Source organism: Quercus lobata, chromosome 3 (assembly GCF_001633185.2).
Source record: "Quercus lobata isolate SW786 chromosome 3, ValleyOak3.0 Primary Assembly, whole genome shotgun sequence".
NCBI classification, from domain to species: domain Eukaryota; kingdom Viridiplantae; phylum Streptophyta; class Magnoliopsida; order Fagales; family Fagaceae; genus Quercus; species Quercus lobata.
The window spans coordinates 13,710,288-13,723,310 of record NC_044906.1 but is presented as its reverse complement, the minus strand read 5'-3'; the positions used below and the strand labels follow the sequence as shown (position 1 = coordinate 13,723,310).

Sequence of the window (13,023 nt, the reverse complement as noted above, 5' to 3'; positions counted from 1 at the left end):
CATGGTGAAGGATTAGAACTTTGAAACCAATTCTTGGCCCGCATGAATTTGGAGTGCAGTAAGTTGTTTGGGCCTAATATGTGATTCTTAAGATATTTATGCCGAATAGAAGTTTGAAGGGCTCTCCTTGTGCAATGGGCTCCTTGACAAAGGCAAGAGGATGCTTGGGATTTCAAAGTACAGTGCTCTAGCTTAAATTGGGCCTTAAGAAGATGCATTATGCAGACACTGACAGAGGTTGAAGCCTTGTGCATGAGCAAATCACTAAACCCCTCCCAATTAATAATGATCTCATACACATGGTTTATGCATCATCTTTTTTACAACATGTGAGCTCTACATAATTATGGAATCCATTTATCCACATAATGTGAAAGATATAATATGTAGGTCGGATATACAAGATATCTTTGTTAACTATCAATTTCGAAGATACAAATAACAAAGGTCAAATTTTTTATACTTTGGTTGGGAGTCGGTCCTTTTAATGTGTTTTAATTTATTTATTAATCTTATATTGATCATTTCAGCTGTGTCATGCATTTTTTTTTTCATATCCTACAAGCTTATTTGACAAGCTCGATGAATGACAACAATTTTTTCATGAATATTACGAAAAGCATAACTTTGATTAATGCTAATTGAGGATATATAATAATTTCACGTCTACGCTATCAACTAACACAAGAAATAATAGTAGTCACAAAATTCTTAATATTTTACTTTATCCATTTCTAACTTGTCAAGTTCATTAGATTAGTCCCTCAAAAAAAAAAAAAAGTTCATTAGATTAAGCATAACATAAATTTAAATTAATCATAACCCTTAATCACATCACCCAATTTGCACATTCAATTTGACTTGAAAACATTAAGAACCCCAGAATTCAAAAATCTAACCTTAATGACTTTAAATCTTTGATTATTCCCAAATCCATAATATTTTTCTCCAATTTTTGTTATCAAACACTAATTAAGTGTCCCAATTACATATTATTTCATCCAGTTTATTTAAACCTTTACCATATTGAAAATTCCTAATTTTCAGAATGAACTTAATAACTCAAAAACCCATTTTGTTAGATCCCTTCACTCTAGTTAATATATGACCAAATTGGGATTTCAATTTTTTAATTTGGATCCTTAATTACATTTTAAGCAATAAATGTAATATATTGAAAGTCATAATACAAAATGATCAAGTTAAGCATAAAACCCTAACCCTAATATATGAGATCTCTAATAATATGTTAACCAACCATTGTGTTTTGATTAACTGGTGGTTGTTTAAATCTTCAATTCAGGTCCTCAATTTCACTATTTCATGATCAATTGAAAGAAAATACAACTGAAACATAGAAATTCCCAAGTGAGCACTAATAACCCTAACTTTAGGATTTCTCTAATTCCAACCAAACTAATAGAATTTTAGGAAAATTGACATCAAATATAGAAAGAACAAGCTTGATTACTTGAAAATGTCTGCGTGATGGAATGAAATATGTGAAAGAACAAAAATAGGTTAAAAAGGGTGATTTTTTAAGAGTTTTTTTTTCCAAGGTTTGCCAAATCTTGATAACATTGACACTAAGGAGGATAGGGGAAGGCTAGGTTGAGGTCAAGGAAGGCCAAACAGCCTTTTTGAGTTCTTATTTTGGTCTAGAAGGGCTTGATTTAAAGTGTTTTGGTTGTTAGAAAAGTTGTCAATAACAATTTGTCATGTTTTCCAAATTTCCAACAACTCATCTGGGAGAAGAGGCTTCATAATTTTTTAATAGCATGTGTAATTATGAGTTTATATATCGTCTAATATGGTTAAGGAAATGGGGGAATATATATATATATATATATATATATATAAATTTTGAAAATATAAACTTAATTATTTGTACTATTTTATTTATATTATTTTAATTTTAACATGTATATTGCATATAAACTTTTGGGTTAAGTGGTATAGTAATATTTGCTCTTGGAGCATCTCCAGCAGATTGGGCAAATTTTTGTATTGTTTGGAGAATGAACAATGACTTTTACCTTTAAACTACCCACTTTTTCAAATACACTTTCCAATAGATTCTCTATCTCATTTAAATATTATTTCTTTATTTATTATTATTTTTTTTTAACAACTACACATCTTCCAACATTTTTTTATTCAATACCTTATTATTATAATAGAAAAAAAATATTTGAAAAATGAACAGTAGCTCATTAGACTTGTTGAGCTACTGTTCATGAGCCAAAAAAAATTCAAGATATAGAGAGTCCATTAAAGAATGAACAGTAGCCTATTTTGTGAATTTACTCTCTAAAATAAAGAGCATTTGGTGTTTAATTCTCTTGTTGGAGATGCTCTTAAAGCGTCAATCATAATTTTCCCAAAGTGTTATCTTTTCAATAAGTTGGTATTAGAGGTGATGATGCCATGGCCTATGATGATGTGCAACATGATAACAAGGTCATCAATATTTCTTTCGCGTTGGAGTAGGGATATGGTGCATATACGTGGAACATTATTTACAAGTGTGCATCCCATAAGACAAGCCCACAAATGATTTCGTAAAATTCCAACAAAGTAATATCGGCCAATAGTGTTAGATCAAAGAAGAACGATGGTGACGCAACATGAGGTTCCTACTGATTGAGGTGGACATATGGGGTGGTTTTGTGGAGATAAGCATGTGGGGGTAGACATAAGGTTCTTACAAACAACATTCAATGAGGGAAAGATTGTCGAATATACATGTATGAGTGAATTCCAAATGGGAAAAGAGTAAAAGGCTTGAAAATTGATATAAGGAAAAGTAAAAGGATACTCTAAGAGAATTGGTTTAGAAACTATTTTTAGAAACTTTTTATAAGAAAAAAAAAACTAACTATTTTGAAAGCTTGTTATTATTATTATTTTATAAAAATGATATTAAAACTTTTTAAATTTTTTTTATTAACAAATTCCTTAAGAGCATCTGTTAGTGCCCGTTTGTTTCAACTTTTAGGGGCTGAAACGCACGTTTGTTAAAAAGCTGGACAGAAATCACCGTTCGGTGAAGCAGAAACGCAACTTTTATATAAAAGTTGCATTTTGGACGAAGGCATAAATGTGCAAGACAATTATGGACCTCTGGAGGTCCATAAACAAAAAGTCGAATGCGCGTTTGAATGGTATCTGTTGGGCTCTGCCGAAAAATACCAAATTACCCTTGATAAATGGCTTCAGTTCTCAAATGCTCAACGCTTGAAGCTCTGAAGCTCAACGCCTCTCATCTCTTCTTTGCTCTGCCCTCTCTGTGCTGCTACAAGTCTCTCATGGTAAGTCATCCGTGAATCTTCTTCCTCTTCTTCTTCTTTCTTCGTCTTCTTCAACGCGCACTGATCTGTATTTTTTTTTTTTAAATTTTATTTATGTCTAATTTGATCTAAGAAATACATTTTGAAGGTAGAGATTTGATCAACAAAACACCAAGCAACACTGATCCGCTGACTTCACTGCCATCAACGAAGGAAAAGAGCGAAACTTGGATGTGGGTTTGGCCAAAAACACAGACCCAAATGCTCCTTTGCCCAGCAATGGGCCTCTCTCCCACAATTCTACGTCAACAACACCGCCAAGAACCAACAAACAAAGTGCTAAGAGAAAAGGGAGAAAAAAAAAAAAAAAGACGAAGAAGGAGAGCTCTGAATGTTATGGAGTTTGGAGGAATGGCAGGGGAAAAAAGGAGGAAAGAAAGATAAAAAAGAAAAGAGAACGGGTACGTGTGTGGAGGAGAAAAAAAGAGGGAAAAAAAAAGGAAAAAAAAAAGACAGAAATGCCGTGTGTGGAGGATAAAAAAAGAGGGGGAAAAAAGGAAAAAAGAAGAATGAAATATTATCACAATTTTTTCACAATAAATTTTAAGGGGTAGGTTATTATTAGCTAATATTGGTGAGAAAAAAATAATTTTTTTAGAAAGAGAAAAAGATAATTTTAATAGTATGTTAAAATTAAAATCAGTATCAATTTTTATCACAATATTTTCACAATACTTTCACAATAAATCTTAAGTGGTAGGTTATTATTAGCTAATATTGGTGAGGAAAAAATAATTTTTTTAGAAAGAGAAAAATATAATTTTAATAGCACGTTAAAATTAAAATCAGTATCGATTTTTATCACAATATTTTCACAATAAATCTTAAGTGGTAGGTTATTATTAGCTAATATTGGTGAGCAAAAAATAATTTTTTTAGAAAGAAAAAAATTGATTTAAGTATGATCCAAACTCACATCCAAAAAAATAAAAAATAAAGTATGAAATGAACTCCCTTATATATACATTGTCCTTTTTGGTAATTTATCCCTTAAACTGTCACTTTTATAAGTGCTAGCCAAACACTCAGTTTTTTCAAAAAGCATTTTTTAACAGTTTTTACCAAACACTCAGTTTTTTGAAAATGAACTTTTTCATTATGCACTTTTTGAAAACTTAACTTTTTCATTATGCACTTTTACAAAAAGCTGAACCAAACTCACCCTTAATTGGACCATTAATATAACATGATTTGGCCCAAATTTATAGACTCAAACATTTCATTTAGTAGTATCACAATATGTTATAGTAAGGTCGCAATTAGATTTTTCTCAAACTGTCCCAATAAATAACTATTTGTAAAATGTAAACTCATATATATATATATATATATTTTAATAAGATTATAGACTAATATGTTAGTATCATAAGATGTGGCAAGTTTCCTAAAAATAGGCTGAATTACATAGCTTCGCCATTTATCTTATATTAATTCATGTGTTACTTCAATGATAATAGGATGAAATGTTATGCATAGATTTTAATTGATTCATGCTTCTTATTCACCTTGTCCCATACTGATATCTAGCTGAACATTTCTAAAAGTTAACTTCAGGAATCTGTACACATGTAGGCAGCATTAGAATTGAGAACATGGGAAACCAAATCCAATTAATATCCAATTGGGGCTTACAAACTCCTAAGCTCATTTCAGTACCAACTAGTAATTCATTGATTACCTTTAAGAACAAAACATTAGAAAATTTTGTCATAATGCTAGGAGAGGTGTTTATTACACATAACCCTAATCTACACTGTTTTGCACACACGCCTCCGGAAACAATAGAAGCTATGACTTGAAGTCATGATTTCAGACAAAGCTGTGTGGATTAACAGCCTATGTGCAACAACATTTATCCAATATGATTATTAGATAGGCAGCATAATGGGGCCAAGACCTTCCTCAAGTGAGTTTGCAGGCATTGCATATTTACGTGCAATGACAACCGAGCTAATAACCTCATTGGCGGGATGAAACACTGAAAGAACCTCGAATCCATAAAGATCACTAGGATCAAGCACTAGATAGAGAAAAGCGCGAGCCCTATGTGCACTTCTCAGCATCAAAAGAGCTCCTGGAGCCATGTGCTAGCTTAGCCAAATGATCAACAAATTTAACCTTGTCCTCTTTGTCCATGCCAACTAGAGCTGCCAAGAAAACAACTTCATAATCTTTAAGAGCATTTTTTTCATTCATTATATCATTGGTATGGAAGAACATTCTTTTGGGTTAGTCAGATTCAGATGAAAATAAGCCAATAGCCTGTAAATTGGCTACAGGGTCAATATCATAGTTATGAAAGGTGGTGTTGGTAAGGTGTTTGGAGGCCAAGACAATTGAGGTAAGAGGAAGGGGACCTGAGCCCACAAAGGCAATTTTGCTAGGGACATGGGTGTAGTGTTGGCTAAGGATATTGAATTCAAGGAGGCTAAGTTTGAGATAATTAGAATAGTAAGGAAAAATATTGAGATGGCCAAGTGGGCTTTCACATGAGCCTAAAATGGTAGAGAAATGACTTTGCAAAAGTCCCTCAGCCTCACCACAAAGCCTAATGAGCTTTGACCTCATTTCTTGCACCTTTTTGCACAGCTTGGTTACATCAATAGGATTTGGTGGCATGCATGTGAGCACAAGTTTTGTGAAGATAATATTGACATCTTTGGAAGGCTTGAGGCTCTCAAGGCTTGAGATTTGCTCATACAACTCCCAGACTTTTTGAACCAAAGGCTCATCCTGGCAATCCATGTCAAAACTATAAGGTAATTGGCAGACTCTCCAAGGGAGGGTATTGAATTGAATGATAGAAAATTCAAGAGCTAGTTGCAGCTTCCAGTCCTCCAAGGGGCCGGGTCATTATTTGTGGGCATTTGTTGGGCCCACATGGCACAGAAGGTTGGCCTTGTTCTTACATATTTTTAATAGAATATTTTGATTATTTTCTTTCTTTCCTTTTTAAAAAAAGAAAAAAAAAATTCTAAGGACCAGTTATGTGCATGTGTCAAGATAGAAACTCATTTGGTGCATTTGACATGCCAAGTTAACCTACTAGTTGATGTACTGTGTGATGTGCGATGTGTTTTAAAATATTTTGTAAGAAATAATATCATATCTCATGTATAATACTTTTTATGTGTTATAATATTTGGGGAGACAACTTCAATTATATTACATGTTATTAGAAAGAAAGAATAGCTATGAGCCAATTGTTTAAATAAATTTACAAATATTTAATTATTTTCACTAATTTAAGTTTAATTACAATTATCTTTTTTTTTTTTGAGAAGTTCTTTTTTATTCTTGATTATAAGTATTCCTAATAATTTTTGTTGCAATATAAATTTTATTAAAAAAAAAAACCGTATAAATGATTTTTTATATAAATAATTAATGCCCAATTATGAATAATTAATACATGAAATAAAATTAAATTACTCCATTAATACATGAAAATTAATTAATACATTAACATAAATGCAAAATATTTGATGAGGTGGAAGGTTAAATAAATAGAAGTTTCATGAAGAGAACTTCAAATATTTATTTATGAGGTAATTGAAGTCCACTAATCATATTCATTATCACATTAATTTGTAAATTTATATAGTAAAACTTGTAATACTCTTTGAGTAATGCTATAAATACAAATTTTTTTTACAAAAAAAATTTACAAACTACAAACATGGTAAGTGGTTATTGGTAAATAAAAAAAAATGATATTAATGGTGAACTTAAATGAAAACCAATAAAAAGTTGGCTACATTAACATTGTAAAAATGTTGTTAAATAGTTTGTTAAATATTGTACAAAATGTTCAAGTGATAACCTAGCACTAATGACTTCCTTCGTTATGCCCATGTTTGTATAATTTAAAATATGAATATATTATATTTAATAAATTAAAAAAGATTTAATTATTTCAATTTATTTAAACATAAAATTATTTTATATTTTTTATTGCAAGTATTATTAAATTTTCTTTTGACTTTTGATGGTTTTTGTTTTAATTCTTGTCAAAGGTGTAATTATAGAATAGAGTATAATAAATACGTACTCACTCTCACATAATTGTGGGTCTAAATTTATCATAAGACTTGTGAGTGGGGCATACACATTTTATTATAATCTAAGAGTATTCTACAATTTTTCCTTTTTGAAGCAACTAAACATAAGGTTAAATGTCTTATTATTCCAAATAAATGATTTCTTATTCAAATTATATATTAGGAAAATGTTAACTAATGCTCTTAGGACATTAGTTTAGGAGCTATTTTAAAAATATTTTATTGGGAGAGTAATAAAATAATAAATGTGGTTGACAGCTTTTTATATTTTCTATAAAAGTGATGTCAAAACTTTCTTATTATGATTTATTAATAATTACTCTAAGAGTATCCGTTAACATCATCCTAAAAACAAACATATAAATTCTTTTATACGAGTAATTAATGCACCATTAATGGATAATTATTACATAAAAATACATTCATTTTCAGTAAATACATGGAAATTAATACAAGAAGAGTATATTTTCTTCCCTCCTCAAAGGATGCACCTCTTGGAAGTTGGGACAACAGACCTTAGACCACTATGACTGAGATTCTTGCTTTTCTATCCGCTAGCTGATGTCCTAGCATGATATGAACGGCATTTTGAAATATTTTGTATAAAATTATCTTATGACCTATGTATGTTACTTATTATGTGTTATGATGATATAATAAGGAATCAACTTCCTTTTTATTACATTTTACTAGATTTTCTCTAAAAGAATGATATTTTGTTAGAAAGAGAGGAAATGCAAATTGTTGGAATCAATATAATTAAGAATAAAAAGCTGTTACTTTTAAAAAAAATTTGGTGAAGAAAAAATTGTTAGAGAGGGTGCAACTAGTGTGGCATTTCAACATGCTACTAGTGGGGCTATTTGAACCGATGCCCTGGGGCATGTTAGCCCAAGCTTTTACCATTAGGTCAAATTAGTAATCTATTACTTAATTGAGTGAATTGAAAAATATTTAATTATTTTTATTTGCTTAAGTAGATAATTGTTTTTTATATTCTTGAATTCATGTTATTAAAATTTTCTTTTATCTTTTGTTGGACATTGTTTCAATTATTGTAAAGGATTAAAGCAACTACATTTAAGCAAGAATGTTTATAGTCCAAGTTAATTGTTTCTTTTTTATTTAATTATATATATATATATACACACTGTTTTTTACATAGAACATTAATAAAGGTATACAACTTTTTTTTTTGGTGGAGAATCAATATAGCTACAACATTAAAAAAAAAAAAAGCTACAACTTATTCAACCAAAAATAAATAAATACAACTACGATTGAGTGTATTTGATATGTGAAGTTAGTATATATGTATTTTTTGTTGTTGTTGAGAAACAAGCTAATTATTAAACATACATACACATTTAATTACACTCTCTCACAAAACTCAAATACATTACTTAATCCAAAATACCACTATAAAAAAGCCTAAGTTAGTATATATGTACGTTCGTTATACATAGACCAATAACAAAAATGCAACTGTCTCTGTCTTAGTCAAATAAAACCTTCATCTACTCTGTCAAGAAAAAAAAATCATCTACATTCTTATTTTGCCCAATTTTCAAACCTATCAATAATAGTACTATTAGGCTGTGTTTGTTTCAGTGTAAAATATTTTCCGGGTGTAAAATAATTTCAGGTGAAAAATATTTTCTAATGTTTGGTTGCATTTCAAAAAATGTTTTGGAAAATATTTTCTAGTATTTGGTTGTGTTCCTAAAAATGCTCTAGAAAACCCATTTTTATAATATTTCTTACATTTTCTTAGGATCCAAACATATATTATTACAGAGAATCAAAATATATAAACAATCAAAGAAACAAAAATCAAAACAAAAAAATCAGAAAAGCAACGAAGTGTGAGAGAGGGACTGTAAGTGATAGAGAGAGAGATCGGCGGCGGCCAGTGGGGGGTTTGAGAAATGGGTTTGACGAATGGGTTCGTCGGAGTAGGTTTTCTGGGTTTCTGGGTTTCGGGTTGAGTTTGAACAAGAAAAAATGGAGGGGACGACAAAGCTAAAGGGGACGACTCGCCGGTGCTTTGGGCATTGCTCAAGGAACGAGCTCGGTCTTGGGTGGGTCGTGGACAAGATCGGTTTTGGGTGGATCAGTCTTGGGTGGTGATGATCTAGATGGCGGCGTCGATGAGCTTCCAGTGGCGACTATGGGTGCGATCTCGCCGGTGTTGGGTGCGACTTGCCGGTGCTTCTGGTGGATCGGTCTTGCTCTTTCTCTCTCTCTCTCTGCGCGTCTGAAGCTCGGTCCGGAAATGGTTTGAAGGGAAAATAGAAATGTAAAATAATTTCCGGGTCAAAGGCTTCTTTTTATGGTAAAATGAAATGCAAATCCGGAAAATTCTATTTTCCATGTGCAACCAAACACACAGTTTTACGGAAAATGATTTCTTGAAATGGTTTGAAACCAAAATAAACGCAGCCTTAATTTCAACAAAAGTCAAATGTGCTAGCTAAAAGTAAGTTTATGCAAGTAGCAAGTCATTGACATACAATATCTAAAACACAATTAAAATAAATTATGCAATCATTTAAATGCTTCTTTCCTTTCTTTTTTGACTTGAATGCTTCTTTCCTTTCAATCCCATACATCTTTTAATTTTAGCTACTGTAATTAGGATTGAAAAATAAGCCAACTAAGAAATTTTTTTGATAAGAAAATTTTAATTTATCATTTTACTTTTTTTTTTTTTTTTGTGCAAACTATATAATAGAAGCTTATATTTATAATTTCTTTATACTAATAACAGGTTGAAAACTAAATTTACATCTTCGGAAAGATGAAAAATAACATTAAACTATAATGTTTCAATATAAGAACTAGCTTAAACCTATTTAGGGTCCGTTTGGATTGAGCTTATTGTTGCTGAAACTGAAAACTGAAAATTGAAAGTACTATAGCAAAATAATTTTTAAATGTGTGAATAGTATCGTGGGACCCATTTTTAATATTTTTAATGCATGAACAGTATATGAACAGTACGTGAATAGTACATGAACAATGAACCCAATGAGGTTACTGTTCATGTGCAGGAAAAAAAAAAAAAGGCAAAATGTGGAACTGAAAACGCAAGAATAAGCACTGCCCAAACGCTCACTTAATATGGTTACTAGTTTCAATTTATATTATAATTTAATTATTTTTATGCATTATGCGGTTAAAATTTTATTTTTCATATCTGTAGAAAGTATCACATAATTTGAAATTTTAAATAATGTTACACTAGATACATTGTAATATTTAATTTAAACTAAGAAATATATTTTAGAGATCTATTCTAGTTTAAAATTGGTAAATATAAAGTGGAATTAATATAAAAAAGTGAGATGGAGGCCAGAATTTTATAATTCTCATCATCTCTGTTGTCACATTCAAGAATCATACAATAATTAAGTCTCCTTTGACAAGGAAGTCAACCATATTTTCTTGAGCATTCTTAATCACTAGTATCACTCAGTTCACACTAGTTGGCCAAATAAAAACATAAACACAGCTTGTCTTATCCTATTATCAGAGATTTAGAGACATGAAATTGGGTCCACTGCCGGCTGCTGCATGCCACAAGTAATAATTTTCTCATTGCAAGTTCAACTCGACTGATTTGTTATTGGATTATACTTTCGGATATATATGTGGATAAACTTAGCAAAATGATGAAAAAGGCTAATTTCCTTGATTTCAGTAGTTTGTCTATTTTATTAACTATTCATATATTGAAATATAATGATGGAAAAAAAAAAAAATTTAAGATTAGCCAATTTTAAGAGGTTGGTGTGAAATCATAAGCTACCCAAAAAATTTTAGATTTTTTTTTTAGGGAACAATTTTTTTTTTTTTTTGAGATTAAAACTTAATTATTGTTGTTGTTTTTGTTAACTATACATTTGTTAAAAATTGCTATTCTTTAATTTGTGTGATTATAATAAGCCATTTTGCTTTTCTTTTTAACTTTTTAGTGATTACACATAACTAATTTTAACCTTGTAAATCTTAACTAAATCAAAATTGTTGGATAGATAACACCTTAGAGAGGGGTCAATTGAGAGCTAAATATATTACATTGGTTCAAATGTTATATATTATGGCCTCAAATGACCTCTCTCCAATGTGTTATCTTCTCAACAAGTAATATTAAAGATAATGAATGTGAGTAGCGACCGGCCTAAATTATCATGATCTCTTTCATAGTTGGAGTAGGAGCATGTCTTTTTCACAGTTGGAGTAAGAATGGGGGTGCATATAGTTGCAGCCCAATAAGCATACATTGCATAAGGTAAAGATCAACATTGTAGTGTTGCCCATTGATGAGCATGTGAGTTTGAAACGTGATTCCATGAATGATGTATAAAAAGCCCATAGATGACATGCAAGGGAAGGAAAAAATCCATAGACAAAGAGAATCCATAGACAAAGAGATGCTTAATTTATTCATGATCCATAAAGAGGTCTTAAAACCTATAAAGAGGCAATGACTCACACCTAAGAGGAAGATTATTAGATATACACCAATAATTAATATAACATATAAGGATTTAACCCAAAAATTTAAGCTTATGAATTTGGGCCTCAATATGCTATGTTAATTCCTCAAGTCATATTTTTTTTCCTTTATATTAAAATTCCACTCACATGTGTGTATACCCAATGAAAAGTAGAAATTCCTAAGGAAGCACTTAACCTAACCCTAATTTCTCTAATTCCAATCAAGCAATAAAATTTAAGCAAAATTGACATTAAACACAGGTGCAGTAGAGTTTAGTGCTTCTTAACATACACACAGTTTTATTCTTTTTTGATAGTTCAATAATTATAATGAGGAAGGAGATTTAAATTCTAGATGTCTCTGTTAAAAACATTAATAGGACCAAATAAAAACGAATGGACCAAATAGGATCGAAGTGGACAAAATGGACAGAACGTGACCAAATTGGATCGAAGTGGACATACTAGAACAAAGTGGACTGAATAGGACTGAAGTGGATAGAATGGATTGAACGAGACCAAATTAGACTGAACAGGACCAAAGTGGACTGAATAGGACCAAAGTGGACTGAGTAGAACCAAAGTAGACAAAATGGACTGAATAGGACTAAGGTAGACTGAATGGCCCGAATAGGACTGAAGTGGATAAAAGTGGACAAGATGGACTGAAAAGGACCAATGTAGACCGAATAGGACCAAATAGAACCAAAGTAGACAGAATGGACCGAATAGGAGCAAAGTGGACAGAATGGACTAAATAAGACCTAAGTAAGACCAATGTAGATAGTGGACAGAATGGACTAAATAGGACCGAATAGGACCAAAGAGGACAGACTGGACCAAATAAGACTTTTGATGATTTGTTAAAACCAGCTTCCTTGTGTTACAGAATGTGATGTGTTCTTTCTATTGAAATTAATCTTCTACTGAGTATATCAATCATGTAATTTATTGCAATGTCGTCTTTAATGTTTACCAAGAAAAAGGGAAAAACCTGTCATTGATTAATCACTAAAAGTGGCTAAATAATTAACATAGTAATTGATTGAAAAAAGTAATAAAGGTTGACAAAATTCAGTTTATGCAATTACAAGCATTACAAGCTGGTT

The 13,023-nt window shown here is 30.9% G+C and overlaps 1 pseudogene; it reads right to left on the bottom strand.

The window, feature by feature from the left end:
• Nucleotides 1–5,218: 5,218 nt before the first annotated feature.
• Nucleotides 5,219–6,095, bottom strand: LOC115980367 (annotated as a pseudogene).
• Nucleotides 6,096–13,023: the final 6,928 nt, after the last annotated feature.